General features: G+C 43.4%; 14 non-coding genes and 3 pseudogenes across 14 annotated transcripts; all 17 read right to left on the bottom strand.

Annotated features, from left to right (window-relative positions):
* Positions 1–264: 264 nt before the first annotated feature.
* LOC142509522 (5S ribosomal RNA) lies at positions 265–383 on the bottom strand. The gene has a single exon (XR_012807692.1). It is a non-coding gene; the product is annotated as a 5S ribosomal RNA (ribosomal RNA).
* Positions 384–1,066: 683 nt separating this feature from the next.
* LOC142511740 (5S ribosomal RNA) lies at positions 1,067–1,185 on the bottom strand (annotated as a pseudogene).
* A 683-nt stretch (positions 1,186–1,868) lies between these two features.
* On the bottom strand, positions 1,869–1,987 carry LOC142509925 (5S ribosomal RNA). The gene has a single exon (XR_012808070.1). It is a non-coding gene; the product is annotated as a 5S ribosomal RNA (ribosomal RNA).
* Positions 1,988–2,649: 662 nt separating this feature from the next.
* On the bottom strand, positions 2,650–2,772 carry LOC142507621 (5S ribosomal RNA). The gene has a single exon (XR_012805874.1). It is a non-coding gene; the product is annotated as a 5S ribosomal RNA (ribosomal RNA).
* Positions 2,773–3,455: 683 nt separating this feature from the next.
* Positions 3,456–3,574, bottom strand: LOC142508041 (5S ribosomal RNA). The gene has a single exon (XR_012806274.1). It is a non-coding gene; the product is annotated as a 5S ribosomal RNA (ribosomal RNA).
* A 680-nt stretch (positions 3,575–4,254) lies between these two features.
* Positions 4,255–4,373, bottom strand: LOC142508775 (5S ribosomal RNA). Its single transcript, XR_012806978.1, has one exon. It is a non-coding gene; the product is annotated as a 5S ribosomal RNA (ribosomal RNA).
* Positions 4,374–4,930: 557 nt separating this feature from the next.
* Positions 4,931–5,049, bottom strand: LOC142513892 (5S ribosomal RNA). Its single transcript, XR_012809815.1, has one exon. It is a non-coding gene; the product is annotated as a 5S ribosomal RNA (ribosomal RNA).
* Positions 5,050–5,732: 683 nt separating this feature from the next.
* On the bottom strand, positions 5,733–5,851 carry LOC142511634 (5S ribosomal RNA; annotated as a pseudogene).
* Positions 5,852–6,934: 1,083 nt separating this feature from the next.
* Positions 6,935–7,055, bottom strand: LOC142507748 (5S ribosomal RNA). The gene has a single exon (XR_012805996.1). It is a non-coding gene; the product is annotated as a 5S ribosomal RNA (ribosomal RNA).
* Positions 7,056–7,739: 684 nt separating this feature from the next.
* On the bottom strand, positions 7,740–7,860 carry LOC142514388 (5S ribosomal RNA). The gene has a single exon (XR_012810282.1). It is a non-coding gene; the product is annotated as a 5S ribosomal RNA (ribosomal RNA).
* Positions 7,861–8,523: 663 nt separating this feature from the next.
* On the bottom strand, positions 8,524–8,642 carry LOC142511229 (5S ribosomal RNA; annotated as a pseudogene).
* Positions 8,643–9,320: 678 nt separating this feature from the next.
* Positions 9,321–9,439, bottom strand: LOC142512398 (5S ribosomal RNA). The gene has a single exon (XR_012808836.1). It is a non-coding gene; the product is annotated as a 5S ribosomal RNA (ribosomal RNA).
* Positions 9,440–10,127: 688 nt separating this feature from the next.
* LOC142506985 (5S ribosomal RNA) lies at positions 10,128–10,246 on the bottom strand. The gene has a single exon (XR_012805254.1). It is a non-coding gene; the product is annotated as a 5S ribosomal RNA (ribosomal RNA).
* A 716-nt stretch (positions 10,247–10,962) lies between these two features.
* LOC142507597 (5S ribosomal RNA) lies at positions 10,963–11,081 on the bottom strand. The gene has a single exon (XR_012805850.1). It is a non-coding gene; the product is annotated as a 5S ribosomal RNA (ribosomal RNA).
* A 684-nt stretch (positions 11,082–11,765) lies between these two features.
* Positions 11,766–11,879, bottom strand: LOC142509680 (5S ribosomal RNA). Its single transcript, XR_012807842.1, has one exon. It is a non-coding gene; the product is annotated as a 5S ribosomal RNA (ribosomal RNA).
* Positions 11,880–12,563: 684 nt separating this feature from the next.
* LOC142516470 (5S ribosomal RNA) lies at positions 12,564–12,682 on the bottom strand. Its single transcript, XR_012812263.1, has one exon. It is a non-coding gene; the product is annotated as a 5S ribosomal RNA (ribosomal RNA).
* Positions 12,683–14,186: 1,504 nt separating this feature from the next.
* Positions 14,187–14,304, bottom strand: LOC142513507 (5S ribosomal RNA). The gene has a single exon (XR_012809450.1). It is a non-coding gene; the product is annotated as a 5S ribosomal RNA (ribosomal RNA).
* Between the last annotated feature and the right edge of the window lie 631 nt (positions 14,305–14,935).

The following is a 14,935-nucleotide window of genomic DNA, read 5'->3' as shown; positions in this document are numbered from 1 at the left end:
AACGGAAGCTTAACAGAAGCGGAAAATCGCAAATTAGAGGGTTTTAGAGAAGGAATTCGGCTAAAATCTCGTCAGCTCATTGCGTAGTAATGAGTCTCGTCCGTTTGCCCGTTTACAATCTAATTAGCCTACAATTTTGTCCAAATCTGGCAGTGCCCGAGCTACTTTCATTTAACATGTCTTATCTGGTCCCGATCGAGATTCAGATTATTTGAGCCGAAAATCGTCTGTCAACATGTAATCAAAAATAGAAAAACACGAAAAGGGGTGCAACATGAGGACTTCCCTGGGGGTCACCTATCCTAGCACTGCTCTCGCCCAAGCACGCTTAACTTCGGAGTTCTGATGGTATCCGGTGAATTAGTGCTGGTATGATCGCACCCGACATTGAGTGGGATGTTTATTCTTATATCATTCGATTATGTGTGGAGCGGGCGGCGATAGACAACACGCGGCACTGCTCTTGTCCAATCAAAACCATGAAGTTAAGCGTTCTGGCGCGATGGCAGAGCAAGGATGGGTGACCGCCCTTGGAAGTCCTCGTGTCGCGACCGTTTACGTAAATTATGGATAAACCAGTCGACATAATTGTTTTTAATGAGTTAACCGTCTCCGGAGTAATCTGGGTCATACATTTCGGCACAGAACCGGCTCACGACAACAAAAATCGATAAATGTTCTTAGAAAATAGGAAAAAAATAAGAAGAAGAAAATAGCGAATGTAAAGCTTTTATTATGCCTGGGATACAATAAAGTGGAACTGAAATCGAATTTCGAACTTCCTAAGCAGATTTCTCGAGGAAACGGAAGCTTAACAGAAGCGGAAAATCGCAAATTAGAGGTTCTTAAAGAAGGAATTTGGCTAAAATCTCGCAAGCTCATTGCGGAGTAATGAGTCTCGTTCGTTTGCCAGTTTACAATCAAATTAGTCTACAATTTTATCCAAATCCGGCAGTGTCCGAGCTACGTTGATTTCACATGTTTTATCTATTCCTGATCGAGATTCAGAGGATTTGAGCCGAAAATCGTCTGTCACCAAGTAATCAAAAATAGAAAAACACGAAAAAGGGTACAACGAGAGGACTTCTCAGGGGGTCACCCATCTTATCACTGCTCTCGCCCAAGCACGCTTAACTTCGGAGTTCTGATGGGATCCCGTGCATTAGTGCTTGTATGATCGCACCCGATATTGAGTTGGATGTTTAATCTTATATCCTTCGAGTATTTGTGAAGCGGGCAGCGATGGACAACACGCGGCACTGCTCTCGTCCAATCAGAACCATGAAGTTAAGCGTTCTGGCGCGATGGCAGAGCTAGGATGGGTGACCTCCCTGGGAAATCCTCGTGTCGCGACCGTTTACGTAAATTATGGATAAAACATTCAAAATAATTGTTTTTAATGAGTTAATCGTCTCTGGAGTAATCTGGGTCATACCCTTCCGCACAGAACCGGCTCACGACAACAAAAATCTCTAAATGTTTCCAGAAAATAGGAAAAAAATAAGAAGAAGAAAATAGCGAATGTAAAGCTTTTATTATGCCTGGGATACGATAAAGTGGAACCGAAATTGAATTTCGAACTTACTAAGCGGATTACTGGAGGAAACGGAAGCTTAACAGAAGCTGAAAATCGCAAATTAGATGGTTTTAGAGAAGGAATTCGGCTAAAATCTAGCCAGCTCATTGCGGAGTAATGAGTCTCGTTCGTTTGCCCGTTTACAATCAAATTAGGCTACATTTTTGTCCAAATTCAGCCGTGCCCGAGCTACGTTTATTTCACATCTATTATCTGGTCCCGATCGAGATTCAGATGATTTGAGCCGAAAATCGTCTGTGAACAGGTAATCAAGAATAGAAAAAGACGAAAAGGGGTGCAACACGAGGACTTCCCAGGTGGTCACCCATCCTAGTACTGCTCTCGTCCAAGCACGCTTAGCTTCGGAGTTCTGATGGGATCCGGTGCATTTGTGCTGGTATGATCGCACCCGACATTGATTGGATGTTTATTCTTATATCCCAATAGCACGTGTGGAGAAGGCGACGATGGACAACACGCGGCACTGCTCTCGCCCAATCAGAACCATGAAGTTAAGCGTTCTGGCGCGATGGCAGAGCTAGGATAGGTAACCTCCCTGGGAAGTACTCGTGTCACGACCGTTTACGTAAATTATGGATAAAACAGTCGAAATAATTGTTTTTAATGAGTAAGCCGTATCCGGAGTAATCTACGTAATACCCTTCTGCACAGAACCGGCTCACGACAACAAAAATCGCTAAGTATTCCCAGAAAATGGAAAAAAAAATTAGAAGAAGAAAATAGCGAATGTAAAACTATTATTATGCCTGTGATAAGATAAAATGGAACCGGAATAAAATTTCGGACTTCCTAATCGGATTTCTCGAGGAAACGGAAGCTTAACAGAAGCGAAAATCGCAAATTAGAGGGTTTTAGAGAAGAAATTCGGCTGAAATCTCGCAAGCTCATTGCGGAGTAATGATTCTCGTTCGTTTGGCAACAATTTTGTCCAAATCCGGCAGTGCCCGAGCTACGTTGATTTCACATGTCTCATCTGGTCCCGATCGAGATTCAGATGATTTGAGCCGAAAATCGTCTGTCAACAAGTAATCAAAAATAGAAAAACACGAAAAGGGGTGCAACACGAGGACTTCCCAAGGGGTCGGTCACCCATCCTAGTACTGCTCTCGCCCATGCACGCTTAACTTCGGAGTTCTGATGGGATCCAGTGCATTAGTGCTGGTATGATCGCACTTGATATTGAGTGGGATGTTTATTCTTATATCCTTCGAGTATGTGTGGAGCGGGCGGCGATGGACAACACGCGGCACTGCTCTCGTCCAATCAGAACCATGAAGTTAAGCGTTCTGACACGATGGCAGAGCTAGGATGGGTGACCTCCCTTGGAAGTCCTCGTGTCGCTACCGTTTACGTAAATTATGGATAAAACAGTCGACATAATTGTTTTTAATGAGTTAACCGTCTCCGTAGTAATCTGGGTCATACCATTCGGCACAGAACCGGCTCACGACAACAAAAATCGATAAATGTTCCCAGAAAATAGGAAAAAAATAAGAAGAAGAAAATAGCGAATGTAATGCTTTTATTATGCCTGAGGTACGATAAAGTGGAACCGAAATCGAATTTCGAACTTCCTAAGCAGATTTCTCGAGGAAACGGAAGCTTAACAGAAGCGGAAAATCGCAAATTAGAGGGTCATAAAGAAGGAGTTTGGCTAAAATCTCGCAAGCTCATTACGGAGTAATGAGTCTCGTTCGTTTTCCCGTTTAAAATCAAATTAGTCTACAATTTTGTCCAAATCTGGCAGTGCCTGAGCTACGTTGATTTCACATGTTTTATCTATTCCTGATCGAGATTCAGATGATTTGAGCCGAAAATCGTCTGTCATCAAGTAATTAAAAATAGAAAAATACGAAAAGGGGTACAACACGAGGACTTCTCAGGGGGTCACCCATCCTAGCACTGCTCTCGCCCAAGCACGCTTAAATTCGGAGTTCTGATGGGATCTTGTGCATTAGTGCTGGTATGATCGCACCCGATATTGAGTTGGATGTTTATTCTTTTATCCTTCGAGTATGTGTGGAGCGGGCGGCGATGGACAACACGCGGCACTGCTCTCTCCCAATCAGAACCATGAAGTTAAGCGTTCTGGCGCGATGGCAGAGCTAGGATGGATGACCTCCCTGGGAAGTCCTCGTGTCGCGACCCTTTACGTAAATTATGGATAAAACATTCAAAATAATTGTTTTTAACGAGTTGATTGTCTTTGGAGTAATCTGGGTCATACCCTTCCGCACAGAACCGGCTCACGACAATAAAAATCGCTAAATGTTCCCAAAAAATAGGAAAAAAATAAGAAGAAAATAGCGAATGTAAAGCTTTTATTATGCCTGGGATACGATAAAGTGGAACCGAAATTGAATTTCGAACTTACTAAGCGGATTACTCGAGGAAACGGAAGCTTAACAGAAGCGGAAAATCGCAAATTAGAGGGTCTTAGAGAAGAAATTCGGCTAAAATCTAGCCAGCTCATTGCGGAATAATGAGTCTCGTTCGTTTGCCCGTTACCAATCAAATTAGGCTACAATTTTGTCCAAATCCGGCAGTGCCCGAGCTACGTTGATTTCTCATGTCTTATCTGGTCCCGATCGAGATTCAGATAATTTGAGCCAAAAATCGTCTGTCAAAAAGTAATCAAAAATAGAAAAACACGAAAAAGGGTGCAACACGGGGAATTCCCATGGGGTCACCCATCCTAGTACTTCTCTCACCCAAGCACACTTAACTTCAGAATTCTGATGGGATCCAGTGCATTAGTGCTAGTATGATCGCACATGACATCGAGTGGGATGTTTATTATTATATCCTTCGAGTACGTGTGGAGCGGACGGCGATGGACAAAACAGTCGAAATAATTGTGTTTAATGAGTTAACCGTCTCCGGAGTGATCTACGTAATACCCTTCCGCACAGAACCGGCTCACGACAAAAAAAATCGCTAAATGTTCCAGAAAATAGAAATAAAAAATAAGAAGAATCAAATAGCGAATGTAAAGCTATTATTATGCTGGGATACGATAAAATGGAACCGGAATCGAATTTCGGACTTCCTAAACGGATTTCTCGAAGAAACGAAAGCTTAACAGAAGCGGAAAATCGCAAATTAGAGGGTCTTAGAGAAGAAATTCGGCTAAAATCTCGCCAGCTCATTGCGGAGTAATGAGTCTCGTTCGCTTGCCCGTTCACAATCAAATTAGCCTACAATTTTTTCCAACTCCGGCAGTGCCCGAGCCATGTTGATTTCACATGTCTTATCTGGTCCCGATCGAGATTCAAATGATTTGAGCCGAAAATCGTCTGTCAACAAGTAATCAAAAATAGAAAAACACGAAAAGGGGTGCAACACGAGGACTTCTCAGATGGTCACCCATCCTAGTACTGCACTCGCCCAAGCACTCTTAACTTCAGAGTTCTAATGGGATCCGGTGCATTAGTGCTGGTATGATCGCACCTGAAATTGAGTGGGATGTTTTTTCTTATATCCTTCGAGTACGTGTGGAGCGGACGGCGATGGACAACACGCGGCACTGTTCTCGCCCAATCAGAACCATGAAGTTAAGCGTTCAGGCGCGATGGCATAGCTAGGATGGGTGACCTCCTTGGGCAGTCCTCGTGTCGGGACCGTTTACGTAAATTATGGCTAAATAGTAGAAATAATTATTTTTAATGAGTTAACCGTCTCCAGAGTAATCTACGTTATACCCTTCCGCAGAGAACTGGCTCACGACAACAAAAATTGTTAAATGCTCCCAGAAAATAGGAAAAAACAAAACAAGAAGAAAATAACGAATGTAAAGCTATTATTATGCCTGGGATACGATAAAATGGAACCGGAATCGAATTTCGAACTTCCGAAACGGATTTCTCGAGAAAACAGAAGCTTAACAGAAGCGGAAAATCGCAAATTAGAGGGTCTTAGAGAAAGAATTTGGCTAAAATCTCGCCAGCTCATTGCGGAGTGATGAGTCTTGTTCGTTTGCCCGTTTACAATCAAATTAGCCTACAATTTTTTCCAAATCCGGCAGTGCCCGAGCTACGTTGATTTCACATGTCTTATCTGGTCCCGATCGAGATTCAGATGATTTGAGCCTAAAATCGTCTGTCAACAAGTAATCAAAAATACAAAAACACGAAAAGGGGTGCAACACGAGGACTTTCCAGGGGGTCACCCATCCTAGTACTGCTCTCTCCCAAGCACGCTTAACTTCGGAATTATGGTGGGATCCGGTGCATTAGTGCTGGTATGATCGCTCATGATATTGAGTGGGATGTTTATTCTTATATCCCTTAAGTACGTGTGGAGCGGGCGGCGATGGACAACACGCGGCGCTGCTCTCGCCCAATAAGAACCATGAAGTTAAGCGTTCTGGCGCGATGGCAGTTCTAGGATGGGTGACCTCTCTGAGAAGACCTCTTGATGCGACCGTTTACGTAAATTATGGATAAAACAGTCGAAATAATTGTTTTTTATGAGTTATCCGTCTCCGGAGTAATCTGCGTCATACCCTTCTGCACAGAACCGGCTCACGACAACAAAAATCGATAAATGTACTCAAAAAATAGAAAAAAAAAATATGAAGAAGGAAATAGCGAATGTAAAGCTATTATTATGCCTGGGATACGTTAAAATGGAACGAGAATCAAATTTCGTACTTCCTAAACGGATTTCTCGAGGAAACGGAAGCTCAACAGAAGCGGAAAATCGCAAATAGAGGGTCTTAGAGAAGGAATTCGGCTAAAATCTCACCAGCTCATTGCGTAGTAATGAGTCTCGTTCGTTTGCCCGTTTACAATCAAATTAGCCTACAATTTTGTCCAAATCCGGCAGTGCCCGAGCTATGTTGATTTCAGTCGAAATAATTTTTTTTAATGAGTTAACCGTCTCTGGGGTAATCTGTGTCATACCCTTCCGCACAGAACCGGCTCACGACAACAAAAATCGATAAATGTTCCCAGAAAATAGATTAAAAATAAGAATAAGGAAATAACGAATGTAAAGCAATTATTATGCCTGGGATACGATAAAATGGCACCGGAATCGAATTTCGAACTTCCTAAGCGGATTTCTCGATGAAACGAAAGTTTAGCAAGAGCGGTAAATCGCAAATTAGAGGGTCTTAGAGAAGAAATTCGGCTAAAATCTCGTCAGCTCATTGCGTAGCAATGAGTATCGTCCGTTTGCCCGTTTACATTCAAATTAGCCTACAATTTTGTCCAAATCCGGCAGTGCCTGAGCTACTTTCATTTCACATGTCTTATCTGGTCCCGATCGAGATTCATATGATTTGAGTCGAAAATCATCTGTCAACAAGTAATCAAAAATAGAAAAACACGAAAAGGGTTGCAACACGAGGACTTCCCAGGGGGTCACCCATCCTAGTACTGCTCTCGCCCAAGCACGCTCTTAACTTCGGAGTTCTGATTGAATCCGGTGCATTAGTGCTGGTATGATAGCACCCGACATTGAGTGGATGTTTATTCTTATATATCTTGAGTACGTGTGGAGCGGGCGGCGATGGACAACAGGCGGCACTGCTCTCGCCCAATAATAACCATGAAGTTAAGCGTTCTGGCGCGATGGCAGAGGTAGGATGGGTGACCTCCCTGGGAAGACCTCGTGTCGCGACCGTTTACGTAAATTATGGATAAAACAGTCGAAATAATTGTTTTTAATGAGTTAACCGTCTCCGGTGTAATCTGCGTCATACCCTTCCGCACAGAACCGGCTCATGACAACAAAAATCGATAAATGTTCCCAGAAAATAGAAAAAAAAAATAAGAAGAAGGAAATAACGAATGTAAAGCTATTATTATGCTTGGGATACGATAAAATGGAACCGGAATCGAATTTCGAACTTTCTAAGCGGATTTCTTGAGGAAACGAAAGCTTAACAGAAGCGGTAAATCGCAAAATAGAGGGTCTTAGAGAAGGAATTCGGCTAAAATTTCGTCAGCTCATTGCGTAGTAATGAGTCTCGTCCGTTTGCCTATTTACAATCAAATTAGCCTACAATTTTGTCCAAATCCGGCAGTGCCCGAGCTATTTTCATTTAACATGTCTTATCTGGTCCCGATCGAGATTCAGATGATTTGAGCCGAAAATCGTCTGTCAACAAATAATCAAAAATAGAAAAACACGAAAAGGGGTGCAACACGAGGACTTCCCAGGGGGTCACCCATCCTAGTACTGCGCTTTCGCCCAAGCACGCTTAACTTCGGAGTTCTGATGGGATCCGGTGCATTAGTGCTGGTATGATCGCACCCGACATTGAGTGGGATGTTTATTTTTATATCCCTCGAGTACATGTGGAGCGGGCGGCGATGGACAACACGCGGCACTGTTCTCGCCCAATCAGAACCATGAATTTAAGCGTTTTGGCGCGATGGCAGAGCTAGGATGGGTGACCTCCCTGGGAAGACCTCGTGTCGCGACCGTTTACAAAAATTATGGATAAAACAGTCGAAATAATTTTTTAATGAGTTAACCGTCTCCGGAGTTATCTGCGTCATACTCTTCCGCACAGAACCGGCTCACGAAAACAAAAATCGATAAATGTTCCCAGAAAATAGAAAAAAAATAAGAAAAAGGAAATAACGAATGTAAAGCTATTATTATGCCTGGGATACGATAAAATGGAACCAGAATCGAATTTCGAACTTCCTAAGCGGATTTCTCGAGAAGCGGTAAATCGCAAATTAGAGGGTCTTAGAGAAGGAATTCGGCTAAAATCTCGTCAGCTCATTGCGTAGTAAGGAGTCTCGTCCGTTCGCCCGTTTACAATCAAATTAGCCTACAATTTTGTCCAAATCCGGCAGTACCCGAGCTACTTTCATTTCACCTGTCTTATCTGGTCCTGATCGAGATTCAGTTGATTTGAGCCAAAAATCGTCTGTCAACAAGTAATCAAAAATAGAAAAACACGAAAAGAGATGCAACTGGAGGACTTATCAGAGGGTTACCCATCCTAGTACTGCTCTCGCCCAAGCACGCTTAACTTTGGAGTTCTGATGGGATCCGGTTCATTAGTGCTGGTATGATCGCACCCGACATTGAGTGGGATGTTTATTCTTATATCCCTCGAGTACATGTGGAGCGGGTGGCGATGGACAACACGCGGCACAGCTCTCGCCCAATCATAACCATGAAGTTAAGCGTTCTGGCGCGATGGCAGAGGTAGGATGGGTGACCTCCCTGGGAAGACCTCGTGTCGAGACCGTTTACGTAAATTATAGATAAAACAGAATAATTGTTTTTAATGAGTTAACCGTCTCCGGAGTAATCTGCGTCATACCCTTCGGCACAGAACCGGCTCACGACAACAAAAATCGATAAATGTTCCCAGAAAATAGAAAAAAAAATAAGAAGAAGGAAATAACGAATGTAAAGCTATTATTATTCTTGGGATACGATAAAATGGAATTAGAATCGAATTTCGAACTTCCTAAGCGGATTTCTCGAGGAAACGAAAGCTTAACAGAAGCGGTAAATCGCAAATTAGAGGGTCTTAGGGAAGGAATTCGGCTAAAATCTCGTCAGCTCATTGCGTAGAATGAATCTCGTCCATTGGCCCGTTTACAATCAAATTAGCCTACAATTTTGTTCAAATCCGGCAGTGCCCGAGCTACGTTGATTTCACATGTCTTAACTTGTTCCGATCGAGATTCAGATGATTTGAGCCAAAAATCGTCTGTCAACAAGTAATCAAAATAGAAAAACACGAAAAGGGGTGCAACACGAGGACTTCCCAGGGGGTCACCCACCCTAGTACTGCTCTCGCCCATGCACGCTTAACTTCGGAGTTCTGATGGGATCCGGTGCATTAGTGCTGGTATGATAGCACCCGACATTGAGTGGGATGTTTATTCTTATATCCCTCGAGTACGTGTGGAGCGAGCGGCGATGGACAACACGCGGCACTGCTCTCGCCCAATCATAACCATGAAGTTAAGCGTTCTGGCGCGATGGCTGAGCTAGGATAGGTGACCTCCCTGGGAAGACCTCTTGATGCGACCGTTTACGTAAATTATGGATAAAACAGTCGAAATAATTGTTTTTAATGAGTTATCCGTCTCCGGAGTAATCTACGTCATATCCTTCCGCACAGAACAGGCTCACGACAACAAAAATCGATAAATGTACACAGAAAATAGAAAAAAAAAATAAGAAGAAGGAAATGACGAATGTAAGGAAATTGTTATGCCTGGGATACGATAAAATGGAACCGGAATCGAATTTCGAACTTCCTAAGCGGATTTCTCGAGGAAACGAAAGCTTAACAGAAGCGGTAAATCGCAAATTAGAGGGTCTTAGAAAAGGAATTCGGCTAAAATCTCGTCAGCTCATTGCGTAGTAATGAGTCTCGTCCGTTTGCCCGTTTACAATCAAATTAGCCTACAATTTTGTCCAAATCCGGCAGTGCCCGAGCTACTATTTTCATTTCACATGTCTTATCTGGTCCCGATCGAGATTCAATTGATTGGAGCCGGAAATCGTCTGTCAACAAGTAATCAAAAATAGAAAAACACGAAAAGGGGTGCAACACGAGGACTTCCCATGGGGTCACCCATCCTAGTACTGCTCTCGTCCAAGCACGCTTAACAACGGAGTTTTGATGGGATCCGGTGCATTAGTGCTGGTTTGATCGCAACCGACAATGAGTGGCATACTGATGTTTCGTTTTCAAGTCTTTTGGAGGGTGTTTATTCTTGTATCCCTCGAGTACATGTGGAGCGGGCGGCGATGGACAACACGCGGCACTGCTCTCGCCCAATCATAACCATGAAGTTAAGCGTTCTGGCGCGATGGCAGAGGTAGGATGGGTGACCACCCTGGAAAGACCTCGTGTCGCGACCGTTTACGTAAATTATAGATAAAACAGTCGAAATAATTGTTTTTAATGAGTTAGCCGTCTCCGGAGTAATCTGCATCATATCCTTCCGCACAGAACCGGCTCACGACAACAAAAATCGATAAATGTTCCCAGAAAATAGAAAAAAAATAAGAAGAAGGAAATAACGAATGTTAAGCTATTATTATTCGTGGGATACGATAAAATGGAACCAGAATCGAATTTCGAACTTGCTAAGCGGATTTCTCGAGGAAACGAAAGCTTAACAGAAGCGGTAAATCGCAAATTAGAGGGTCTTAGAGAAGGAATTCGGCTAAAATCTCGTCAGCTCATTGCGTAGTAATGAGTCTCGTCCGTTTTCCCGTTTACAATCAAATTAGCCTACAATTTTGTCTAAATCCGGCAGTGCCCGAGCTACGTTGATTTCACATGTCTTATCTGATCTCGATCGAGATTTATATGATTTGAGCCGAAAATCGCATGTCAACAAGTAATCAAATATAGAAAAACACGAAAAGGGGAGCAACACGAGGACTTCCCAGGGGGTCAACCATCCTAGTACTGTTCTCGCCCAAGCACACTTAACTTCGGAGTTTTGATGGGATCCGATGCATTAGTGCTGGTATGATCGCAACCGACAATGAGTGGGATGTTTATTCTTGTATCCCTCGAGTACGTGTGGAGCGGGCGGCGATGGCAACACGCGGCACTGCTCTCGCCCAATCATAACCATGAAGTTAAGCGTTCTGGCGCGATGGCAGAGGTAGGATGGGTGACCTCCCTGGAAAGACCTCGTGTCGCGACCGTTTACGTAAATTATAGATAAAACAGTCGAAATAATTGTTTTTAATGAGTTAACCGTTTCCGGAGTAATCTGCGTCTTATCCTTCCGCACAGAACCGGCTCACGAAAACAAAAATCGATAAATGTTCCCAGAAAATAGAAAAAAAAAATAAGAAGAAGGAAATAACGAATGTAAAGCTATTATTATTCTTGGGATACGATAAAATGGAACCAGAATCGAATTTCGAACTTCCTAAGCGGATTTCTCGAGGAAACGAAAGCTTAACAGAAGCGGTAAATCGCAAATTAGAGGGTCTTAGAGAAGAAATTCGGCTAAAATCTCGTCAGCTCATTGTGTAGTAATGAGTCTCGTCCGTTTGCCCGTTTACAATCAAATTAGCCTACAATTTTGTCCAAATCCGGCAGTGCCCGAGCTACTTTCATTTCACATGTCTTATCTGGTCCGATCGAGATTCAGATGATTTGAGCCGAAAATCGTCTGCAACAAGTAATCAAAAATAGAAAAAAACACGAAAAGGGGTGCAACACGAGGACTTCCCAGGGGGTCACCCATCCTTGTACTGCTCTCGCCCATCTTAACTTCGGAGTTCTGATGGGATCCGGTGCATTAGTGCTGGTATGATCGCACCCGACATTGAGTGGGATGTTTATTCTTATATCCCTCGAGTACGTTTGGAGCGGGCGGCGATGGACAACACGCGGCACTGCTCTCGCCCAATCATAACAATAAATTTAAGCGTTCTGGCGCGATGGCAGAGCTAGGATGGGTCACCTCCCTGGGAAGTCCTCGTGTCGCGACCGTTTACGTAAATTATAGCTAAAAAGTTTGAAATAATTGTTTTTAATGAGTTAACCGTCTCCGGAGTAATCTGCGTCATATCCTTCCGCACAGAACCGGCTCAGGACAACAAAAATCGATAAATGTTCCCAGAAAATAGAAAAAAAATAAGAAGAAGGAAATAACGAATGTAAAGCTATTATTATTCTTGGGATAAAATAAAATGGAATCAGAATCGAATTTCGAACTTCCTAAGCGGATTTCTCGAGGAAACGAAAGCTTAACAGAAGCGGTAAATCGCAAATTAGAGGGTCTTAGAGAAGGAATTCGGCTAAAATCTCGTCAGCATCATTGCGTAGTAATGAGTCTCGTCCGTTTGCCCGTTTACAATCTAATTAGCCTACAATTTTGTCCAAATCTGGCAGTGCCCGAGCTACTTTCATTTAACATGTCTTATCTGGTCCCGATCGAGATTCAGATGATTTGAGCCGAAAATTGTCTGTCAACAAGTAATCAAAAATAGAAAAACACGAAAAGGGGTGCAACACGAGGACTTCCCAGGGGGTCACCCATCCTAGTACTGCTCTTCGCCCAAGCACGCTTAACTTCGGAGTTCTGATGGATCCGGTGCATTAGTGCTGGTATGATCGCACCCACATGAGTGGGATGTTTATTCTTATATCCCTCGAGTATGTGTGGAGCAGCGGCGATGGACAACACGCGGCACTGCTCTCGCCCAATCATAACCATGAAGTTTAACGTTCTGGCGCGATGGCAGAGGTAGGATGGGTGAGCTCCTTGGGAAGACCTCGTGTCGCGACCGTTTACGTAAATTATGGATAAAACAGTCGAATAATTGTTTTTAATGATTAACCGTCTCCGGAGTAATCTGCGTCATACCCTTCCGCACAGAACCAGATCACGACAACAAAAATCGATAATGTTCCCAGGAAATAGAAAAAAAATAAGAAGAAGGAATAACAGAATGTAAAGCTATTATTATGCCTCGGATAACGATAAAATGGAACCGGAATCGAATTTCGAACTTCCTAAGCGATTTCTCGAGGAAACGAAAGCTGAACAAAAGCGGTAAATCGCAAATAGAGGGTCCTTAGAGAAGGAATTCGGCTAAAATCTCGCCAGCTCATTGCGTAGTAATGAGTCTCGTCCGTGTTGCCTGTTACAATCAATTAGCCTACAATTTTGTCCAAATCCGGCAGTGCCCGAGCTACTTTGATTTCACTGTCTTATCTGATCTCGATCGAGATTTATATGATTTGAGCCGAAAATCGCATGTCACAAGTAATCAAATATAGAAAAACACGAAAAGGGGTGCAACACGGACTTCCAGGGGGTCAACCATCCTAGTACTGTTCTCGACTGGCCCAAGCACACTTAACTTCGTATTTTTGATGGGATCCGATGCATTAGTTGCTGGTATGATCTCAAATGCAACACCGACATGAATTGGAGTTTATTCTTGTATCCCTGCGAGTACGTGGAGGCGGGCGGTCGATGGGACAACACAGCGGCAACAGTAGTCCTTCCCTTCCCCTTCGCCCAATTCATAACCATGAAAGTTAAGCGTTCTGGCGCGATGAGCAAGGAGAGGAGATGGGTGACCTCCCGGGAAGACCTCGTGTCGAGACCGTTTACGTAAGTATAGATAAAACAGTCGAAATAATTGTTGTTTAAATGAGTTAACCGTCTCCCGGAAGTAATCTTGCGTCATACCCTTCGGCACAGAACCGGCTCACGACAACAAACAGCGATAAATGTTCCAGAAAATAGAAAAAAAAATAAGAAGAAGGAAAGTAACGAATGTAAAGCTATTATTATGCCGGGGATACGTTAAAGATGGAACCGAATCGAATGTCCGAACTTCCTAAGAAGCGATTCTTCGAGGAAACGAAAGCTTAACAGAAGCGGTAAATCGCAAATTAGAGGGTCTTAGGAAGGAATTCGGCTAAAATCTCGTCAGCTCATTGCGTAGTAATCTCGTCCTTTGCCCGTTTACAATCAAATTAGCCTACAATTTTGTCAAATCCGGCAGTGCCCGAGCTACTTTCATTTCACATGTCTTCTGTCCGATCGAGATTCAGATGATTTGAGCCGAAAATCGTCTGTCAACAAGTAATCAAAAATAGAAAACACGAAAAGGGGTGCAACACGAGGACTTCCCAGGGGGTCACCCACCTAGTACTGCTCTCGCCCAAGCACGCTTAACTTCGGAGTTCTGATGGGATCCGGTGCATTAGTGCTGGTATGATAGCACCCGACATTGAGTGGGATGTTTATTCTTATATCCCTCGAGTACGTGTGGAGCGAGCGGCGATGGACAACACGCGGCACTGCTCTCGCCCAATCATAACCATGAAGTTAAGCGTTCTGGCGCGATGGCTGAGCTAGGATAGGTGACCTCCCTGGGAAGACCTCTTGCGACCGTTTATGTAAATTATGGATAAAACAGTCGAAATAATTGTTTTTAATGAGTTATCCGTCTCCGGAGTAATCTACGTCATATCCTTCCGCACAGAACAGGCTCACGACAACAAAAATCGATAAATGTTCCCAGAAAATAGAAAAAAAAATAAGAAGAAGGAAAACGAATGTAAAATTGTTATGCCTGGGATACGATAAAATGGAACCGGAATCGAATTTCGAACTTCCTAAGCGGATTTCTCGAGGAAACGAAAGCTTAACAGAAGCGGTAAATCGCAAATTAGAGGGTCTTAGAAAGGAATTCGGCTAAAATCTCGTCAGCTCATTGCGTAGTAATGAGTCTCGTCCGTTTGCCCGTTTACAATCAAATTAGCCTACAATTTTGTCCAAATCCGGCAGTGCCCGAGCTATATTTTCATTTCACATGTCTATCTGGTCCCGATCGAGATTCAATGATTGGAGCCGG

Source organism: Primulina tabacum, chromosome 10 (genome assembly GCF_025594145.1).
Source record: "Primulina tabacum isolate GXHZ01 chromosome 10, ASM2559414v2, whole genome shotgun sequence".
Classification (NCBI taxonomy): domain Eukaryota; kingdom Viridiplantae; phylum Streptophyta; class Magnoliopsida; order Lamiales; family Gesneriaceae; genus Primulina; species Primulina tabacum.
The sequence above is the reverse complement of the archived record's forward strand: the minus strand, read 5'-3'. Positions and strand labels throughout refer to the sequence as shown.